The sequence below is a fragment of the Etheostoma spectabile genome, chromosome 8, assembly GCF_008692095.1.
Source record: "Etheostoma spectabile isolate EspeVRDwgs_2016 chromosome 8, UIUC_Espe_1.0, whole genome shotgun sequence".
Taxonomy (NCBI): domain Eukaryota; kingdom Metazoa; phylum Chordata; class Actinopteri; order Perciformes; family Percidae; genus Etheostoma; species Etheostoma spectabile.
The window spans coordinates 26,663,086-26,680,471 of record NC_045740.1 but is presented as its reverse complement, the minus strand read 5'-3'; the positions used below and the strand labels follow the sequence as shown (position 1 = coordinate 26,680,471).

At 41.5% G+C, this 17,386-nt stretch overlaps 1 protein-coding gene across 1 annotated transcript in view; it reads right to left on the bottom strand.

The window, feature by feature from the left end:
- LOC116693950 (synaptic vesicle glycoprotein 2B) overlaps positions 1-10,282 on the bottom strand; it is a 71,877-nt gene extending 61,595 nt beyond the window's left edge. Inside the window, exon 1 of the mRNA XM_032523326.1 lies at positions 10,086-10,282. The gene's annotated coding sequence lies outside the window, so the exon portion shown is untranslated. The remainder of the gene's footprint in view (positions 1-10,085) is intronic.
- Positions 10,283-17,386: the final 7,104 nt, after the last annotated feature.

Here is a 17,386-nt window from a genome sequence, read left to right as displayed (position 1 = left end):
TTTATATAAAATAAATCCAGACGGACAATAAACTGTAAAAATGGCCTTAGGGTTCAGAGGGTCAAGAGGATCAACTTAAAAATCCTATCAATAGGAGAATCTACAGGGATAATTACAAAATCTGCTCATATCTTTCTATAAAAGTCTCGTACTTGTAAATACTTGAAAAAAACAGTATAGGTGTTGAACAGAAAACTCAAAAACATCTAAATCTAAAAAAATCTATATCCCTGCTTGAAAATGTATTAATCTTTACTGCATAATGTAAAAAGGTCAAACACGCTGTAATTGTTGCATCAGCTAGTGGAAAAGTACTGACAGAGAAAGAGGCCCATTTTTGGTCAAGGCATGGATGTTAGATGTCTGAGACACAGGCCCTGTCATGGGCGTGCATCCTGTATGCTGAAGAACAATGCAATGCAATGATGGAAACACCCTGGTACGTCAGTGGGAGTGTTTAGATTTTGCTCATAAAATGTGAAGCAAAGCAGCAGCAGGTAGTTGAGTTGAGCTACCCTGTGCTTTTGAGGCGCAAAGGAATAGGAGCTTATTACCTTGAACAGATGGAAACGCCCGGTTTGATCCGACTCTAAGTACTTATCTTTGTACGCTTTTTCTCTTAAAAAATAAAAATACCTGAGCTGATACTGTGAGCTAGGGAACCAAATGACTTGTGTTATGTGATTTTTAACCGCTCAGGTGAGTTGCTACCCGGCGGGGAAAGATTTAGACAGTCAGACGTCCTGTTATCTCCTCCTCTGCCCCAGAGCCACAGAGCACCTAACCTCTCTCAGAGCTGCGACCAGGAAAGGCTAGCGGGCGCCCTTGAGAAGGAGGGGACCTCCGGTGACCCTGGGAGAAACGGTTGGTTGTAAAGATCTCCTCGGGCAGTGCTTTTCATACACAGGGGGACCAAAGCCCGTCAGTTGGGGACGTCGGGGGTAAAATCTAAAAAGCCTTTGGTTTCCCTGGTCCGGGCGAGGGTCTTTTCATTTAGCAAGGGCATGTGTGTCTCTCGTAAAAAAAAACAAAAAAAACAAATCACAAATCACTGTGTGTGGATTGATAATTTAATTTTTTGCAATTAGTCAAGTATCTAAGTAACTCCTTTTAGAATAGACCAAAGCATCTGCTCCGCTGACGGTAACTGGTGTTGCCGTACGGCAGAAGTGGGCATAGCAGAACCGGGGGGTGGCTGAGGGGAAGGCCTAAAAGGAGCGATACGACGCCTCAGTAACTGTCACACTGTTCTTTATGGGGAAGCTCAAATTTCTCAACCAGCTGTTCAAATGCAGCAAAGACACCATCTACAAACACGTCCCCTACTGTGCCCAGGCCCCTCTGGCGCTACAGCCTGAAAGCACCATGTTCCATAGAGGGAGGAAACAGGAGGTTGTTGCTAAGTGGCACATAGAGAGATGGTGTCTTGACTTCTAAATGTTTACAGAATTGATTCCAAATACACAATGTGAATGAGTATTTTTTTTCCAAAGTTTGAGTAATTTAATAGAGGGGAGAAGGTGACTAGTAGAGTGGCAGGTGCACTTGAGAAGGCCTCCATCAATGTAAATGTGCTGTATTTATATAGCGCTTTTCTCAAAGCGCTTTTACATCATACAGGGTACATTCACCATTCACACACATTAACTGTGGCCGAGGCTGCCGTACAAGGTGCCACCTGCTCATCAGATATACACTCACACACATTCACACACCGATGCGCAGCACCGGGGGCAACTCGGGGTTCAGTGTCTTGCCCAAGGACACTTTGACATGGGACTGCAGGGCAAGTTCCAATTGGCAGTCAACCGCTCTACCACTGAGCCACAGCCGCCCCCTCCATCAGACACCAAGCAGGGGACTTCTTCGGATCTGCCCGCATACAGTACATGACAATCTGACTTTTGTCAAGATTGAGTTTATATCCTGATATATAGCCCTAAAATGTGTTAAGCTCCCTAGAATATGTGGCGTAGACTCCATTGAATTGGAAATATATAAAAGGAGCTTGTCCGCATATAATGACACTTTTTGGTGCATGCCACAGCAAGTGATACCCTTAAAAGCCGTCAAGTTGCAAGGGCCAGCGGTTCAATTGCCACTTCAAAAAGGAGTGGGGAAAGGGTACAGACCTGTCTGGTACCCTGTAGAGGGGAAAGCAGTCAGATAAATGACTATTTGTACGCACTGAAGCCAAAGGGGAGGAGTAATGAAGGCGCACCCAGGCAAGAAAGCCCTCACCAAGCCAAATCTAGAAAGGCATGTAAAGAGATAGTCCCACTCAACTCTGTCTAAAGCTTTCTCTGCGTCCATAGACACAACTACCTCAGGACCTTGAGAGTTGTTGTTATAATGGATTATATTAAAGAGACATTGTATATTAAAAAAGAGTGTCTGTTTTTGATAAATCCAGTTTGATCTGGGTGTATAATAGAGGGAAGAGCAGATTCCAATCTCAGAGACGGGGCCTTAGCAAGAATTATAAAGGAGAATTTCGGACGATTTTTACCCAAATGTTGATGCTAGATGTCTCCGAATACTGTTGATCGGTAAAAAAAAAAACAACTCTGTGCTAGCAAACAGGAGTTTCTGCATCTAATGGCCAGAGTACCCAGTTAGCTAAAATGCCAGTTGTGGGGGTATGTTCTAAAGAGTGCCTTTGTGCTTCTTAATGGACACAAACGCAATTAAAATTTCTGTGCAACATGAATTGGGTCCTTATGTGACAACAAGATGCGTTTTCAACTCAGACATGAAAAAACTGCCGGTAGCTAGCTTGGCCTTCTAGCTGCATCTTAAATTGATTCCTGGTGAAAGGTTATTTATTGGAAAAAGGTAAGTGAGCTTACTAATTGGCATTCTGGTGCAGCTGTCTAGGCGATTAGGTGTCATGGCTTCTGAACGCTTTGATTTGGAGTCATTCCTGGCCAATCCAACTCTTGATCAAATTAATGTGTGTAGAAAAGATGATTTAGTTATTGCTGACTTGGTGGAGAGAAGGTTGATTGAGTTGCCTGTGACGGCAGAATTAAAAACACTTCATTTAGCTGTCTCAGCAGAAATAGAGGGTGCGCCACAAGCAGTCTCTAGGGTGGACGGCAAGGTAGGTGGAGAGAGTTACAGCTCACACGGAGATGAGAAAGGTATGTATGGACTTGTCCAACTCTGGGGGTAATGGTAAATAATAATAAGTCCCAATAAGTTGGCGTGTTCCTTTAATGCATTGGGCACTGATTGTGAAAGACTACAAGTTGGATGTCCGCCACAAGAGAGGTTCAGAGAACGTAGTGGCTGAGGTGTTATCCAGTTTTTGTGTATGGGGGGGTTACAGCTGGCACCATCATGTGTGTGTTTTGTTTAATTGAATGTTCTACCTGTGACATACAAAGTAGGCTGTGCCATGCCATGCTGCAGATCGGATGGATACGGGAAGTCCCGCCCAGTTCCTGGAGAAGGAATCTGATTGGTGCAGCATGCCACAACTGACCGACCAATCAAAAGAGGGTCAATGAAGTCTGCCTCCAGCTCAAAAAGCCTGATTGATTGCAGGTGAGAACCCAGACCAGAATTGCTTGCATCAGAGTATGAGCAACTGGGGAATTGGGCCAGGGTTAAGATTCTAAAGCTGATATCTTTCTTGCATCCACAGGTTTGACTTGTATTATTGACATTAGGGGCAGGGGTACTGTGAGTGTGGTGTTTTGTGTTTTAACAAGTATTTAAGTTAGAGAGAATTTTTGTTTACCTTTTTTTTTAGTCTTCCTTTTGAGGATCTATTTTTGATTTCCATAGCACCTATTGGTTTCCGTTTGTAAGCTCTGTTGTTCTGTTTTACCTGATTTTAAAATAAATATCTTTTCACATACCAATAACATCTGGTTTATGTTTACATCCTGATACCCCTAGACACTACAAAGCGCAACATAAATGGGATTATATTCCAATGTTGCGTCCTGCAACAACTGAATTCCTACTTACGCGCGAGACTAGAGCTAGCCTTCAGTAATGCTTTTACTGTGCAAGCCACAGGCATCATTTGGACTGATTCCATATAGTTACGTAGTCACTATAAGGTGATAACCACTACAATGCTCAATTACCTATTTTTGTGAGGAAAATAAACTTCAAGTTTTCATTACGAAGGCATGACCTGTCCTCTGGAGGACAAAGCCAGACCCCCGGGTGCTCCGTGGATTGTTGTCGGCAGCGGCACAGAAACGGTACAGAAAGAAGAAGCGAGGATGCCGGTCGGGATTTCCACTGCCAAGCCTCTTACTCACCAATGGCAGATCTATCGCACACAAAATGGATAAGCTGGAACTCAGCATAGCAATAAACAACTACACACGGAACTGCTGCATCATGATTATCACTGAAACCTGGCTGTGCAGCTAGCTGGCCGAGCTAGCTACCGACAGGATCGAGACAAGGTAGATGACAGTACAAACTTTGAATTAAAACTGTTTCTTCACATGTCTGAGTTGAAAACACGTTTTCTTGTCACATAAGGGCCTTGTTCATGTTGCACAGAAATTTTAATTGCATTTTGTGTCTGTTAAGAGGCACAAAGAAACTCTTTGGAACATGCCCCAACAACTGGCATTCTAGCTAACTGGGAGCTCTGGCCATTAGCTGCAGCAACTCCAGTTTTCTAGCACAGATTTTGTTTTTATTCTCCAATTAACAGTACTCGGATACATCTAGCAATCAAGAGTTGGTTATAAATCAGCCGGAGTTCTCCTTGGATGTCTGCATTCAGTAATGATATGGGGCTGTATGAGGAGCAAGAGTCTCCATCTTTATTCTTCTGCAATATCAGGGAAATATAGGCTTGTCGGAGAGAGGGGTACAGTGTGCCAGACAGTAAGGATTTGCTGAACATGTTTAATAAAAGAGGCATACTTTGGACAGAACTTTTTGTAAAATTCTATTGGCAGACAGGCAAGTCCAGGGGACTTTCCAGATTGCATAGAACAGATTGCCTTAACAATTTAGTATCCAGCGAGAGTTTGGTCAAGGGTCTCCATCTGGCTAGAAGTGATGGTGTGCATTTCTATGTTTTATTTGATTAAAGAAGGATGTCAATGCCTGAGGGTCATTGCTGTGCTCAGATGTCTAGAGAGCACTAAAGAAGTCTTTAAATGCTTTATTTATAATGGGTCAGTTACTATGCCTGATGAAGTAGCTATTTTTGGAATTAGATTGAATGTGGAGGCCTGTCTATGTTGATAGGCCAACAGCTTGGAGAGCCTTTCCCCAGACTCATACAAATGTCTCAAAAGTGAGGGACATATTGTATTGTTGGCCAAGTGCCGGATGTCAGGCCATTGTCCTAAAAGTGTAAATTCAGACAAATCTACATAACATGTCAGCCAAGACTATCGTTAATTCCCCTGTCAAACACAGCATCACCAAACACTTCCAACCAGACCTAATTTGTCAACAACACTGTAAATAAATTAATTCCATTCCACAGAGCAGAATACAAAGCAAAACCTTGTAACGCTCTCACGTCAACTTGTTGTGCCCATGATCTTTGCCACTGCTCCGTCAACACCTGTTTTCTTCTGGGATGTGATAATGAGAATATAGATGCAATATTACATTTCCTTACAACGTATTTGGTGTTGCAAATTAGTTTTTTTTATAATTCCTATGAGATGGGGTTGATACAGTACAGCTGGTTCCATCAGTCAAAATCCGTTCCTCAAGGTCAGTCCAAACATTACAGAGTCAGGAAACACTACACACTATACACACGACTCTAGTCCAGGCAACACTCCACTGCCTGTGAGCTAAGAACTCCTCTGCTAGGTAGTGGAGATGCCTATTATACTTTAACCAAGGAGCTACACCTTTTGTTTTTGACAGGAAGTGTGTTTTCATGACAACCTTTTTAACTTATTGATTTTGATGATGCAATAAACTGTGTGTGTAGAAAGAAAAGGTGATGGCTGTGAGGACAGGAAGCTGGAGAGAAAGCTACAGCCAGCCCAGTCATTCAGACATAATTAATAATGCAACACCTTCCTTTCAACAGCAGGAAGAGACCACCCCCACACAGTCTCTCTCACACACCCACACACACACACACACACACACACTTTTAAGTAGAGTGCAGTCTACTGTATCAAATCAAAGCAGAAGTAAGCTGCACTCTGGTACAGCAGCATCATCAAATAGAAGCTACCAGCTGGATTTAAAGGACCATGTCATTGTTTTTTTCATGTTTACCACAAATCTTTTATTTTATTTCATTATTTATTTAACTACATCATGAAATTCAGTTTACAGAGACTTCCTTGAGGTAGTAATCTCTCACACTCAACATGTCTGCTTTCATTTTTATTTTTACCTTCATTTTTTTTACTTACTGATCATGAATTAGTGGATACATTTTTTGAGTGTCCCAACCACTGTAAAATTATTTGTTTCAATATTGTATTTTGAGCCATTTGGTCCAATAACATTTAGAAAGTCTAGAAGAGACGTACGATTGAATTATTTAATCCGCATTTAAGTTAGTGGAGCTCCTGCTCTATGGGCCGCACAGTGCAATTGTAGTGCTGATCATCTTTTTTTGGCTCCATGATGGATTTTCGTGCCAATGAGCAACTGCCCAAATGATGTATCCACTTCTTATTCTTAGTGCTGTCAATTAAACACGTTATTAACGGCGTTAAGGCAAACCGATTTTAACAGCGTGCATTTTTTTATCCCAAGATTAACGTTCTTTTTGGCCTAGAAAACACTTTTTCACATGCTGTTGCAACAACTAGTAACGTTAGAAAAACTACAACACCACACCGGATCTAACTAGACCGGCTCGCAATCACAAACAAGTGTGTGCAGCGTGCCTGTTTTGTGTGAGCCCCCCCCCCCCATGCATTTGCCTTAGAGATACACAAACAACATGCCAGGGACTAACATTAATTATTTTCTTAACTAGTCATTTCACCGGTAGCTCGCGGTGCTCTGTCTGTGCGAGTCACCTAACTGAACCACCAGCTACCGCTGACCTGAAGGACCACCATGCGGGGCACCAGAGGCGGTGGTGAGAAACTCTTGGGCGGCTCAACACATCTACTAAATGCCGCTGATACGACTCAGCTGTGACAGAGATCTGTAGCAGCTTAAACAACTAAGAATTGCCGCTCTGTAGCACGGAGATCCTCTTTGACGTTTGGTTTTACCGCTAGTTGCTACAAAGGAGCTTGCGTGTATAATTTATAATGTTTATACTACTACTAATACTGTTTATTGATCCCCAGTGAGGAAATTATAATCTACACTTTTTGTCAGTAACCTTTGCTCAGAACCTAATTATGCACAAAGGGAGAGATATCAGTGTGAGTGGGCTGCCAGCTGCTCTGAGCGGTTGGGGGGGGTACGATGCCTTGCTCAAGAGCACCCGGCAGTGCCCAGGAAGTGTAGTGGCACCTCTCCAGCTACCAATCCACACTGCATACTTCGGTCCATATGGGGTCCTAACCCAACTCCCTACAGAATGAAAAAAATCCTTTTTTTCACAGATTTTTTTTCTTTTTAAATAGGGGATTTTACTTTTAGGCAATATCGTCCGTTTTCAATAAAAAATCATTTGCACAAAGCAAGCCAGTCCACCATGTTAATAAGAGCATTCTAAAGAAAAAAAATTGGGACAAAAAGAAATCAAGGGGCATTTAGAACAGATAAAAATGTGTGATTAACGTGATCAATTGCAAGTTAAATGTGATTAATCGCGATTAAATATGTTAATCGTGTGACAGCACTACTTATAATACATCCATGCAACAGGAGAAGCGCCAATAACTTCGGTACGTCCCACAGCCGAATTGTCAATGAGTCAATGATCATTTATGCAGTTTATGTTTTATGCAGGTTATAGACCATCAGTGTTTACCGGTCTGAAATTTTTTGAAGTATACAAATCAGCAGCATCGTACCACAACTCATGCAACACACCTCGACCACTGAGCAGGGACAACACTGCAGTAGTGGGAGATGGAGATCAGAGCTATCCTGAGGTGTTTATTTCCAGTCTTGATGCAATAATTAATTGAGTTTGCTGCATTGCGCACATGAGGGACTGAAGTGGGTGTGTTACATAATATAAAACTTAAAATAAATGCAGACTGTTTATTGTGATGGATTACTGACCTACCTATCGGTCAACAAGGTGTGTTTGTTTTCTCCACTTAACCCTGGTTTAACTATGACCATGATAGTTATCCTAGCCTCCTATCCTAGCCTAATCTATGCCTAACCCTAACCAGGTAGTTTTTTTCTCCCAAAACTGTAGCAGTGGCAGATGTCTGAGTGGGTAATTTCAGTTTTGGAAGGCAATGATATTGAACATTTTTCTACTGATAGACCAGGTCAAACAAGACAAAAATTCTACTGTGAGTCTTCTTTCATATAGTGTATATATAATTAATATAAATAAATGTTAATGTTCATATTTCTGTTTATTGTGTTCTGTCCGAATAGTTGGACAATTGAATTTTATGCTGTGGCAACATTGTTATTGAAACGGCCATGCCAATAAAGCTGTGCAAATGCTAATTTCGGAATTCCAACACGCGTACAATGACAATAACAACATGCTGATGTAAACTCAAGTATATGGCTATAGTATGTATTATGATGCACTAGAGGAAAGGTGAGTGGACCTCCCTATTTACTACAGCTCATTCTCAGGGGTACATGAAAGTTCATGGCAATCCATTGAAAAATTTGTCAAGACGTTTAAACCTGAACCAAAAATGTCAACCTGTTGGTGCCACTACAGGGGAAGTCAGAGGATTAACAAAGTCATTAGGATAGGATACACATTGGATGCAAACCATGACTGACGGTGCCAGCATTTGTGCCAATCCATGTTGTAGATGTGAACATTTGACCAAAATGGTCCACACACTAAAATTCGAGGTCTAGCCAGTCATGCTGATGTTTTGAGTTCAGTCAACACATAGTCTCACATTGCCAGGCCTATCTCCACAGCGCTGTGAGGTAAGGTCATACATACATTCTGGGATAGGGGAAAAAACGCTCTGGGTTGTTTCTATTTCTATAAATCAAACACAACCGTCTCGGGCTAAACTCCGGACACAGAGACAGTTGCTCTCCAAAATGGTCTTGGGAAGGAACTCATACATAACCGAAAGTTAAGTAATGTAACGAATGAACAGATATAAACCCAAAGAATGATCTTCTAAATGTAACTCTGTAGTTTTGTTGCCTAAACCTAACCTAGTGACCATTGCGTTTAGGTATGAGGATGGAAAAGGCTCCTGTGGGTCATATTTTCTGCCACCGCAATGGGGCTCATTTATGAAATGCTCCTATTGGTTGTATTAAGGTAGGAATAAACAACCAATATGGTTGCATAGTTTTATTATTTAGTTTTGTTTTAGTTTATTTGTGGCTAAAAGAGAGCAGTGCCCTAGCGCCATCCATTGGCCCGCCAACCCTGCTTATTACTAAACAAGCCGCTTTGGCGTAGATCAGTTATAGAAGACAGTGAGGACACAGAGACTAAAGCCCAGCTTGTTCTTCTGCTAAATGTTTACCATTATTACCAGCAAGTAAGTCAACAGTGACATAACAAAGGTCCTTAACCCTTTGTAAAAATGCTCATTCTATTAAATGTAGTGTACCTAGTGCAAAAAGAAATGTAATGTGAGATGTGTGTGTGCATTGATTACATAATGTTGTTGGCAAGCTGTCCCTGCTGAATAGGAGCTTTCATGTTTCCTGCTTGTTATTAATAGATGTATGTCCAAAATTAATTTGCACCTTGTTAAGGACTTTCAACTGACTGTCCTGACAGTGTTTGTTGTCTTCACAGTGTGTTTTCCCTGTATTTCATACAGTAAAATCTGTGTACATTCAGCTGGAGAAAATGTTCTGATCTGCTAATGCACTGTAATAACAGTTGATTATCTACTCTGCTCAGCCTGAGAATTACACTTATTTGGGCCATGGAACTAAAGAACACCACCATCATAATTTTGAATATCTGGTTTCAAACCAAATCAAAAACACAAAAAAACTTAAACTGTATTGAAAATCACTTCTCTTACCAGAACAGATCAAACTGAAGTTCACATCCAATCGATGGTGTCCAGGCTTCACAACAAATCTGTCTTAAAATTCAATTGTAGCCTTAAAATTCTAGTCTGAAGTTCCCTTACTGTGTCTGTTACCAGCATCAACACAACAGACATAGCTGACAGATTAGGGCAGGAAAGGATAGTGCCAGCCTCTCTTTCTCTCTCCCTCCCTCCCTCTCTCTGCAGCACTGCTCCCTGCTGCCATCCACCCACCAAATGCACAATGGTACAATCCACTTCTGGACTGCAGTCCTGCAGGAACATGCCATTTGGCAGACTGATGGGGGTGGGGATGGGGATGGGGGTGGGCGTGGAATTAAAGGGACATATGGGTGGCTAGTGGGAGGGGGATGGATGGATGGAAGAAGGCAGGGAGGGAGGGGCGGATAGATGAGGAAGTGAAGCAGGGGAGTGACAGATGTGTTGATTTGGAGATGCTTGATGACATGCTTTCTCTACAATGATGGAAAAGTCCGGCACCTTTACACAGATGCAGAAAAATGTGTCTCTGTCTGCATGTTTGCTTTTTTTTAGATCTGTATTCTTTATCTTTTCCCACGTTGTTTCTTTCTCTTTTCAGCTACAGCAATGCTATCTTGATGCATCGAGGCACTATCATTAATAAATAAAGGAGGGAAAAACAGAGACAGACAGTCTCACCCACTTTCAGGGACTGGCGTCTTCTCATGAGGGGCTCGTAAATGTAATCCTTTTTGAGCAAAGGTTTTGTTTAATCGTCCTAAAAAGATAGATTTACTAAGAAATTTAGATTTTTTTAATGCCGTTTAGCAAATATTCCTTTCTCCAAATACCATAAATCATAATTAAATTAGATCCCTTTTTTCTACAAACATACAAAAAATACTGTAAAATCTTGATCAATTGAACATTAACATTGTGTCATTTATCTTACATTTTATTATGTTTTTATTCTGTTTTATGTTATTGTTAATTGAAAATCCTAATGGTGTCAAATTTGCAGGATTTTTGAAAGTCAAACCAACTGAGTTTCTTTACGTAAACGCTGAGGATTGAATAATTAAAAATTAAAAATAAACGCTGAGGATTAAATAATTAAAAAATAACAATGAATGCTGAGGATCGAATAATTTAAATTAAAAATAAATAAACTTAACTTGCCTTTTGGACAGTGCTTTAATGCAGACAATGCAGTAAAAAAAAAAATCAATAACAGGCTACTTCTTGCTTCTTTTAATTCAATTTCCAATAACATGGATACCTTGTAATTTATTTGATCACCAGGCAAAATGTATTTTTCTGCGACACACCAAACAAACAAAAGACACTTGAAGAAAAGGCAAGTGGCATGCTCACAGTATACTTCTGATCCTGAACTTATTATCCGGTGACATACAATTGAACAATCAACCAGCAATTCACAAGAGCAGGCAATCGGCTGACTACGGAGCTAGGGCGGCGAGCTAGGTTGGAAGGACAGACTTACTGCTGGGCTTGTTCTAACTGCTTGCACTTGACCTCAATCCACCTATCAGCATGGTTTTCTACATAGGGGGAGATGAAATGTCTGTTTGGTCTGAACAACCATACTTCACAGGTGACCTTAGCCACCAGAGTTGATGATGTGTGCAGCTAATGGGACACTAAAACCACATTGTATAAAGAGAAAGGTATCCGATCAGAACAAAAACATGAATTTCATAAATCATGCATCATGCTTTAATTAACGTAGACCTAAAGGTACCCAGGGTGGACACATTCAACATTCAAGATATAATATCCACAAGAACTACTGAAGGAACATCTACTGAAGGAACTTATTTTACACCCTGGTCCCCGTGGTTGAAACACACCTTTAGTCTCTGTCTTCTCCCTTTGTTCTGTGCCAGTTTTTCTTATTGGGTCAGTAAGTGTTTCTGCCTTTGACTCTTGTGTTTAGTTCTTTGTGTTTTGGAGTCTGTTTTTTTTCTACCAATGCACAATCATCTGCACTGTTTCAGCTCTGTTTCAATCTATGAACCTCAGGAGGTGACATGATGATTTTTTTAACTTCCACCACTGACGAAGCATCAGTATTTGACGAGTTGGCGTCATCTCCAAATTATTTCATTGTTTCTGTTATGAAGACGAGACATGTGTGACTCGAACACCTCACCCTTACCAACAAAACGTATACAGCAAATTCAGACCATTCTGCCAACCTGTACGCATTTTGACATCAAAGTACACTGTTACGATTTTCCCTCTAAAGTTGCTAAAAGCTGCTGCTGTTGGTTTCAATCCTGTCTGCTCTCTGCAGCGGGCGGGGCTGCTGCTCAGTTCTCCCCACGACTGACACACACACACACTTACACACAGTAGAAGCAGGAAAAACCGGAGATGAGATGGTAATTAGATGAGTTGAGATGAGGACAGCTACACTCGTTATTGTAAGTGCAATACAAAAGTGAAAGCCAATAAGTAGGCTACTTTATCAAACCGTAAGTGAATGTGTGTCCCAGACAAGGATGTCAAATTACCTTTTTACAATATGAACATTAACTGACTGATATGTTCAAGTTTGATTCATTAAATTGTAAATCATCATTTCGTGTCATAAATCCACCTGCCATTTTCATATTATACTAGCATTTGCAGCATCCTTTACTATACTATTTAAGCAGTTGCAGATTTTTGTATTCCCATCTTCTATATATTCAAATATCTATATATTTTCAAATATTTGGTCTTGTATTTTATTCCCGTTATTATTTCATGTATATTATATATATGTATGTATATTGTATCCTAGTATCTTATTTATATTCTGTGCTGTGTGACTGATTTTGCTGCTGTAACACCACAATTTCCCATTTTATTGGGATCAATACATATCTATCTATTTTTGGCAAGGTCATTTGGAACACTCAGCCCAGAGTAGTTTTATTCTCCCTGAAAGTTTTTTTTTTTTTTTCAAAGCCATTTCAGATATGAAGAGAAGATATCTTTCTGTGGTCCTAAATGACCCAATACAGTAGGCTACCCAGAACCGAGCCGATGTTACACCATAATGCATTCATGTTTAGCCTACATTCTGCCACTACATAAAAAGTCAGTGATCTCAAAAAAGAAAGCAGCTCCCTTAAAATTGCTTATGAGGAGCAAGCCCGTTACAAAGGAGATGGCATTTGAGACTGACTGGAAAACACAAGGGAAGCTGGCATCAGCATCCTCTCAAGAGTTGTACCTCTTTCTGTAGACCAACTGAGGGAGATACTGGATGCTGGCCTCCTCCTGGGGAAAAGAAGTGATGCTGATACTTTAGAAAACGAGCCAAGGAATTTTCATCCAATTCGGGATGAGACATGTACGAGATGATGTCTGGAAGAGATCGAGAGAAGCAAGAGTAGGCAGTTTAGTTGCGTTTCTGAGGAAGTTTACGCGCTGATTGACAACAAATGTGTGGATCCTTCTTGAACAAAGTTAAAAAAGGTTTTTTATTGTCTTTGACACAGATATGCTGGTTTAATCAGACGTTCATATCATAGATTGGTTTTGCTGAAGGTTGTTGTAAAAAAAACTGTTTTGAAAATGTAGGCCATAAGGACAAGCTACTCATTAATGCGCATGACGTTCTTTGCGCATTTGTGCAATGCTCAGCTTTCACAAATGTTCTGTTAATGTTTGCTCCAATAGACACTGCAGCACTACTACTATATGACATGCTGTACGTCAGGGGCGGAATAGGGCACTAAAATCAACCGGGCCCACCTCCCCATTTATCAATAACACAAAATCTATTTTTTAAACCCAAATTGTGCTATGTTTCTTTGTGTGGAATGTCTCCATCTGTTCTAACGCCAGCCAAGTCTACGCATTTGGGAAGGATTTATTGGAAATATGAAACCTGACCACTAGAGGGCACTAGACAAATGCACATTAAAGCTATTATGGGTTTTCTATTATTAAACAGATGGTGAAATATAACATCATATACTTGTAGTCATGACTTCTCCTAGCATTGTCTGATCCGCATCATCGCTGGGCTGAGTCTGACTTAATTCTGAGACTGTGTGGAAAAAACAGAACAGGCGCACACACAAATTAAACTTTTTACAGCATAAAGATAATTGCGTTTTCCCCTGATAGTATAGGCTGCATGGAAGGGCGTATACAATGCACCCCACCTCCCAACAAAATATACCCACTAATTAGTCATTACCATACGAACATGCTACTTCAGAATAATCTGCGTTCAGATCAGTTTTGAGATATTGAGGTAGCATTGCAAATAGCTAAATGATAAATAGAGTACCTTGCACATAGCAATACTGCCACTCATTCAGATAAAACTGACATAAATGTTTTGTTTATGAACAAGATATTTCAAACCCAAGACTTAAAATAGAACTCATTTGAGGTGATGTTACTTGCAATGAGGAGATCATCACTACCAAATAGGCTATCTAACGTTTTTCAGTCAGCACGTGTCGAAGCCTGATTTGGGAATAAATCTGTCATTTTTGAACACTTTGATGCATCCTCCAGCATCCTTCTTCTTCATTCTGGTCTTTTTGGCCCTTCCGTTCTCCTTTCTCTTCTTGCCATCCATGTGTAACATCACAAAACAGAAAGAAACCAAGCAAATCCCGACTGTCACAAAATGCCGCTACTATTCCTCCTTTGTTGCTCTCTGTCTTTGTCTCTCTGTCATTGGGTCATGCCATTAGATGAGGGGGCGCTCATTTATCTCCCTACATTTCTGTAAATAGACTTGACCTGCAATCGGTTCATCGGATAAAAGCCTTCCCCATTCCCATGAGGCTTTGCTCCATTCAACGTTAATTTAATAAAAAACAAACAAATTAAATTGTTGTATTTTTATTTGTGACCATATATTTCTTTAACACCTGAATATGAATAGTTGAATTAAGATAGGCTAGACTGATGGGAGAGGCTACACACATAGTAGTAAATGGACAGAAGAGATGACTGCGCAGGGTAATAATGACGGAGAGATAGAGAGCAAGTGATGTAAATATCGGTTGGACTTCTTAAACATAGTGATAGTGGTAGGTAGAGTCCTGGAGATATATAGTGTTAAGTATATAATGAAAACAATTTTAAAGACCCGTGGGCAGATTCTGATATTTTATGGCCGTTTGGAATGGTCTGTAGGCCGGGCAACGGGAATTCTTTGGCCGGCCGACCGGGAAAAGTTCAGATTTTCTCGCCACTCTACCCCTGCTGGACGTTTTCCTACATGTTCTGGGAGAAAATCAGGATGTCATCCAACCAGACAAAGAAGGAACTGTTGAGCATCTCTCTGAGGACATCATTGGGGCCTTGAAAGACAGCTGGAGCATTAGTGAGACCTAATGGCATGACCAAATATTTAAAATGGCCAAGCAGGGTGCTGAAAGCTGTCTTCCACTCATCCCCAGCACAGATGTGGATGAGATGGTAGGCCTTTCTTAGGTCCAATTTGGTGAAAACCTTAGCTCGGTTCAAAGGTTCAAAAGCAGGATCAATGAGGGGAAGAGAGTACTTGATCCTCACAGTTACCTCATTTAGGCCGCAATAGTCAATACAGGGCCGGAGAGTTGAGTCCTTCTTTTTGACAAAGAAAAAAAACAGCGCCCACGGAGGAGGAGGAGGGACAGATAAGACCAGCAGCTAACGAGTCAGTAATACATGTATTTCTCCAAGGATTCTCTCTCAGGCTTAGATAGATTGTACATTCGTCGAGAGGGAAGTGGGGCACCAGGAAGAATTTAAATAGCACGATCATATGGTCGGTGTGGGGGCAGAGATAGTGCTTTCTGTTTGTTGAAGTCTCACCTATGTCGTGATGAATGAAAGGCACTAGAGTGAGATCTCGGGGCTCAGATAGAAGGGTGCTAGGAGCTGGGCTGGGGGCAAGTGCTGACTATAGGCAGTGAGAAGGACAAAAAATCTCCAGCTGCATGCAATTCCGAGGGAATGGTGCAGGAACAGCGGTGTGGCTCACCAGCATCCCTCCTCTCACTAATGAGTACAGTTGTGACCTGCCTCGCTAAAATAGAGACACAATCCATCACGAAAACAGCGCTGGCGTTCTGCAGGGGTAAGGCGAGCTCTGCCTATTTGCATGGGTTCCTCAGAATAAACTGATTGAGCATAGAAGGCAGGAAAACAAACAGGGAGGTGACTACTAGTGCTCCCGCTAGGTCCGGATTCAAGAGTGGACACAGACTAGAAGGTTTGGGGTAGGAACAGGGTTTTAATGAATGCTCAACTGAACAAAAAATCTTGCAAAAAAAGGAAGGTGGTAGTCCAATGATAAAAGGAGTGGAGGTAGGCAAGGTGGTCATAAAACACAGGGCTGGTGGAGTAGCAGGTAGCGTAAACAAACTGGCGCTGGCTGCCTGGATATAGGAGATTGCTTTTCACGTCTGTCTGAGTCACGGGTAGGCCGTGACATAATTAGTGACAAATTATGTGAAATGTCAAATTAAATAGCCTTCAAACTAAACCAGAAGAAGACACATCCACAGTCAGCCCCCAAGGCAGCTAGCAGCCAGCCCGGTCAGCACTTAATTTCAGTGCAAAGGACGCTAAAGGCAGTTTCTGAACCCAGCAGTTTCTGAAACAGACCCAGGCACCTGAGTCAGAGCAGCGGCCATTCGTAACGTTACACCTCCATTAGCGTTGCCAGTGCCCCCCCCCCCCCCCCCCCCCCCCCCCCCCCCCCGCCCCTTCGCTTTTAGCCGTCTTTACAGTAAGCTAAATTTACCAGACAAAACAGATATTAGGCACCAAAAGGACTGACACTAATAGTAATTCAAAGATGTGGTAGCAGAGTATCTGGACGGGAAGGATAACTCTGGGAGTTGGAAGGGCTGTCTGGCAATTGCCTTTTCACTCCGTGACACAGGTTCGTAGATCTGAGTGTTGCAATTTCCGTTTCATATTGCATACCGTTACAGCCCTAACTACAAGGCATACAACAGGGTTGCCCTATCTCCCCAAAGCTTTTTATATTAGCAACCCAACTAACAATTCTTTTTAACCAAACTAGAAAACAAAAAAGAATTTGTCAATTCACAGATGTAAATTGTGAATTGCGCTTTTCCAGTCTTAACAACTGCTCAATGCGCTTTTACATCAACAGGAAACATTCACCATTCACACACATTCATACACTGTGGCCGGGGCTGCCATACAAGGTGCCACCTGCTCATCAGTTAAACATTCACACACATTTACACTCCAATGCTTGGGGTTCAGTGTCTTGCCCAAGGACACTTCGACAATAACTGCAGGGGCGGGGA